Below are 6,000 nucleotides of genomic sequence, written 5' to 3' on the forward strand. Positions count from 1 at the left end.
CTCCCTTGCCATCAAACCAATGGGATATTTACAATCTCTATATGTATTGTGGCATAAGCAATCTATTCCAATATTCGTAGGTCCTATAATAGTTTGATTAGTGCTATCAATTAATTGTCTCAAATGGATTTTCTGTGGTCTTATTATATATTCATGTTTTTTATGGTGCGTTTTTTTCCTCGTTGGTATATACGTATATTTCTTTTATGGCATACATTTTTATTATACATTTTTATTGCATGGTTTATATTTGGGCGGGTTCTTATACGATCCTATTTTTTTGTCTTAATGTATAAACGACAAAAATAGGATACGTGTGTGTACTATATATACACACACTTGAAAAGGGAGGAATCCCCAAAACGCGGTTTTTAAATGCGTCGTGTAAAGAATTTCCAATAAAGTGCATGTTGTTTTCATCACATCTGGAGTAGCGCAGTGTCCATTTGTTGGTCAAGTCTCTCTGGTTGTTTCTCTCCCTAAGGGGGTGTTGGACATTTCTGCTGCTGTTGTACCTCCAGGAATACACATTATCGATCTGTCAAGAATTTCCCTTCACCTAGGAAGAGACAGCGGAGGGTTGCTCGGTACTGTAATTTGTGTTTAGACATGTTAATGGCACCCCCTTGCCAAACTACCACCACTGAGGGGCCTAGGGAAAGGTATAGGTGAATGTTGCGCGAGTACCTGGCTGACCACAACCCTGTCCTCTCCGATCCCTCTGCGCCCTACATGTATTGGGTGTTGAAGTTGGACCTGTGGCTGGAACTGGTGCTTTATGCCTTAGAACACTGGCAGCAGGACAGCCCCTCCATCTGAAAGGGTCTTCAGCGCAGTCGGTGGCATCATCACTGATAAGCGCACCCGTCTGTCAGCTGACACTGATCAAAATGAACAACCAATGGATTGACCCAAGATTTGCATCTCCACCAGAGTCAAGCACCCCAACATGAAGTTAAAACCACCCCATTAAGGCTCACCTCAAGGGCCTAATATTATGCTCCTACAAGGCTCAATTCACCTTAAGGGCCTAAAACTCTGCTGGTACAAGGATCTCCTCACCCCAAGGGCCTGAAGCCAAGTTTGGGGGGGGCTCACCCCAAGGGCCTGAAAAGTAATTTTGGTATGGCTAAGCTTAAGGACCTCTAACTTAATTTGGAAGGGCTCACCTCAAGGGCCACAAGTAATTTTTGGAGGTCTCACCACATCACACACACAATGACAGTTAAGGGTGGGGGCTGTTTGATTTCCCCCTTGCCTATGCCATCTGTGGTTGTCATGGGCAATGTGATTTAAAGGAGTGCATGCTAAAGTTTCTTTAGCTTAAAATTTGTCTCTGTCCATACTAATGTAGAGGAAAGAAGGTTTCCATGTAATTTTCCACTTTCCATAGGAGGTTATATTGAGCTTGGAGTGTCTAGTTGATAGGCCGTGATAGTGGTGTAGTACTGGGACTTGTCTGCAATGGCATTTTGTACTTATATACCTTTGAGATGTTACATGTGGCTCTGTATATTTGTATCTATTGCTGTCTGACAGTTTATACTGTATTGTGTCTTGTAGTTGACAAGTCTTCATATTTTATGAATTTTGTATTGATATTTAACATATTTATGCTATATGTATTTACAGTTGTTACTTTGTATCACGTGTGTATAGTTAGTATTGGTTTGTAGTTTCTATCAGCCATGTCAGATACCCAGACACCTTGCACCTTCATGAATGGGACAATCTAAAGGAGGCAATTATAGACAATTGGTATATGCTGACTATAGCCTGATTAGTATATGCTGAAGGAGTGAGAGCTCATCTGCCATTAGCTCACTACAATTTTCTATTTTCACAGCTCTTCTGCACTACCCCAGTGAGCGGCAGAGGTTCTGTCTTACTATACATAGAAACGCATTATTTAAAGGGGATAGACTAGACCAGGGGTGCCCAATACGTCGATCGCGATCTACCGGTTGATCGCGAAGGACGTATGGGTCGATCGCGGGATCGGTGTCTGCTTGTTGACAGCACAGGCTGAGAATCATCTCCGGACACTGGCAGGCCGGGGCCTTGCACTCGTTTGCAGTCAGGGCTGTGGCGGCCCCGCCTGCCAGTGTCCGGAGATGATTCTCAGCCTGCGCTGTCAACAAGCAGACGCTGGAGAGCTGTCTCCTGCTCTCACGCTCTGCCCTGCCCACAAGTGGGTAGTAGATCTTATCCCTTGGTCAGTTTCTAAAGTAACTCACATGCTCAAAAGGTGTGAGCACCCCTGGACTAGACCAACATTTACATGCACATATTTGAACACAGTTTCATCTATACACATCCTCTATTCCAACAACATGCAATATATTGGCGTCGTTACATCGACGATATTTTTTGTTTGTGAAAGGGGCCATTGGACACCTTATTGGCATTTCATACTAGCCTCAATATAGTTTACCCAGAACTTCAATTCACCATTCACTATGATCAGTCCAAACTAAATTTCCTCTACATGTGGGTTCTGAAGGATCATTTAGGCCAATAGCATTCTCTGAAGGCGGCCAGCCTGAGTTGTTAATGCACCTGAGGAAGGGCAACTAGCCCGAAACGTGTTGTGCTTGTTTACTGACATTAAAGTTTTGGAAGATTCTCTGGCTGACCATTGGTGTTTGTGCGCGCTTATCCCCACACCTCCACGCCTGTTTGGGTCAAGACCCTGTGGGACGTTATACATCCATTTTTTGCTGTGCTCCTCGGTCCACAAGAGGGGAAGTAGTCGCTGCCATCACCACCTTATATTTTGACGAATTCTACTATTAGTGGCATCTCGCCACGTGAGAAGGTAAGAGGCCATAATTTTGGTCTTTTTTATCTCTTCACGTGCGAACTTACTACACAATCATTGGCGCTCGGTGTTTCTCCCCTTTTTTTGTCAACAAAATCAATGGCATTGTATGTAAACACTGGCCCATGCTCCATAGATCCTTCCCTGATATTGAGGAATTCAAACATCCTCCGCTTGAGTTACAAGAGGGAGAAGAATCTAATGGACTCTTCGGTAAGAGCAGACATTGGCAGCACAATGAGAGCCCCGAGAAACATTTCTATCCACTCCTAAATATGGCACTTTCCCATGCTTGCATTGTATACAATGCTCTGCGATCATTAAGGGAGATCATTTTCTGCACCCTCATACTGGACACCGTTTTCCGATTAGACTTTTACGTGTGACTGTTTGTGGTTTCTCCTGAAGTGTCCCTGTAGCTTAGTGTATGTGGATGAAACCACCCAACACATACGGCACCGTATTTCTAAGCACAAGTCCACGATCAGAAACCACATTGATACTCTTCCAGTACCTGCTCATTTCAGTAAAGCCAGACACAATGTGGCACAACTATGGTTTCAAGTTATCGAACATGTTCCACATCCAAGATGGGGAGGCAATCGCATAGCCCTCAAACGGAGGGAATCCTTTTGGATCCATACGCTCAATACCATTCAACCAATGGGACTCAAACAGGGCATATGAGCGGACATTCTCGTTTGGAGAAATCTTCCCCCCTTTTTTTCCTTTCCAGGCTATGGTATACTATTTTGGACCTATTCCTTTGTATGTATCAATAAGATTGTACTACATTCATTGGTATACGCCTTGGTTATTGTTTTTTGGTTTTTGTTTTATTTGTAATAACCATTTCTACTTTTTCCATACAGACTCATTACAGATTGTTGGAGCTTGATATATACGCTTTGCCGATGTCTGGCTTATATTATTCTTACACATTTTTTTCTTTTTCCTTTTCAGACAAAGTGACATCCCCAGCTTATACTGGTATAGTATAGATATACAGTAGCACAAGATAGCAAATCAACATTCTTTTCCCCGTTATGTTTATATTCATTACATTCCTCCCCTTTTTGTATTTTTATTTTTCCCACAATGCTACTGTTATTTGTATGGCAGTCTCTTTATTATCTCTCCTTTTGTCCTGCGTTGCATTATTTATATTTGTTGCATTTATTGTGCTAAGAGTTTTCTTTGTTTCATGTCCTTTTCACTCTACTGTTATCCCCCTTGTTTTTTCCTCCCCTTTTTTCCCCTGGCTGTCAGCTAGCATACTCTTTAGTCTCTGTCTCATTTGCAGTCTTGGATGGCTTTGTGCATGCGCACTGCACCGGTGGAGCGCATGCAGACTTCCAGGCATGTGACTTCCGGTTTTACGGCGCGACAACGCCGGGGACGATACTGCTCAGGTAAGAGGGCGGATTTCGCTCCTGGTTGGCTCCCAATACCTCAGGGGTTATTTAACCCAACTAATATTAAGCCCTTCACATGCCATGATCCTGTCACTTCACCCGTCCGGTACTAGGTAAGCTGGCCCCACCATCCTCACTGCCTTTATACAGCCTCCAACCGGCCTCTTAGTCTACGGCTTTGCCAACTCTTTCCCCCCCTTCCTCCTTATACCACTCGTGCAGCCTCTTCTATATTTCCTATTTGTCACTGCAGCTCACGATTCCCTATTACAGCGCCTGTATGCGGCTTGTTTGGGTCTGTCTCCTTTATCTGCCAGTCTTGTCTACTTCTTCCTGCTATTCACCAGTTATTTCCAATTTCCTTTGGCAATTTTTCCTTGTGTGTTTTTTTTTTTTTTTTTTTTTTATTTCTGATCACATCTCATTAGTTTCCTTGCCATGATTTTGCATGAGTTTTGTTACAATGTCTTGACTGTTTTATTTACCCTTCTCAACCATAGATCACATCTGATGAAGGTCTGAAGGACCGAAACGTTATATTACCTTGAGCTAGTGGCTACTTTATTCATATCTGCTTGTCAACGTGAACATTCATGGCATTTTCCTTGTTATCACTTGTCCCCTAATCAATTGTCACTTTACATTGTAAGTGTATACAGTAGCATCTATTTTTTAGATCAGATACCCAGACACCTTGCACCCTCATGAATGGGACTATCTAAAGGGGGAGATTATAGACAATTGGTATATGCTGACTATAGCCTGATCATTAGTACATGCTAATATCATTAGTATCTGCCATTAGCTCACTACAATTTTCTATTTTCACAGCTCTTATGCACTACCCCAGTGAGCGGCAGAGGTTCTGTCTTACTATACATAGAAACTCATTATTTGAGGGGATAGACTAGACTGCGCTGGAAGCAAGAAGAACCCACCATCCATATATCATAAAGCCTGTAAGTATACAGAGACAGGCACCCTGGGACAGCTCTTCACAGGGCAACTTGCAAATGGCAGATTGTGACAAAAGTGGGAGAGACCCTAACACTAAAATCAAAGGTTGTCTAACCAAAGCTTCAACAGATTTATTTCCATGCATGATGTAGTAAGTCTACAATAAACAATCAGATATCTGTATACCAGTCCATTATACATGGAAACAAATACAACTATCTGACTTACATACACGAGGTGTTCGACTCAAGCCCTCACAGACCCAGTGATAACATTAGGTTGAAGCCAAGAGTGGATTGAGTAGAGGTATTCGATCTTCCTATATGTTTACAATTCCTTTTGAAGCCAGACTGACTTAAACTGCAGAAAAAAAAAAAGTCACGTTTCCACAACGTGGGGCCTTATCCTTAATGAAGATCTGGCCTGTGATTTAGTCCTCGGTGCATTGCTGACATCACATTGCACTGAAAAGCGAATGTTTACAAAGTGATGGGACCCGAAAACCAGGAAACCTGGTGTCTGAAGTATATTGAAAAGATGGGACTCTCCAGGGTGATATTTTTAGCTGTCATGTAAGGTTGTGTCTACTCCATGCCAGTATGGGCACCCAAACTATGACAATGCACAGATACAACCTACAGAGAGGTCCGGTTCATGTGATCCATCTGACTTGTGTCTTCTCTCCTAGGCCCCAATAGAAAAGATAGATATAATCCTCCTGACTACCCTCCTGCCTGCAGGACTCATAGGAGAGACCATCAGAGTTGGAGATTCTATGGCTTCTCTTATACAGGCCACTCATCATAC

Source organism: Leptodactylus fuscus, chromosome 8, assembly GCF_031893055.1.
Source record: "Leptodactylus fuscus isolate aLepFus1 chromosome 8, aLepFus1.hap2, whole genome shotgun sequence".
NCBI lineage: Eukaryota > Metazoa > Chordata > Amphibia > Anura > Leptodactylidae > Leptodactylus > Leptodactylus fuscus.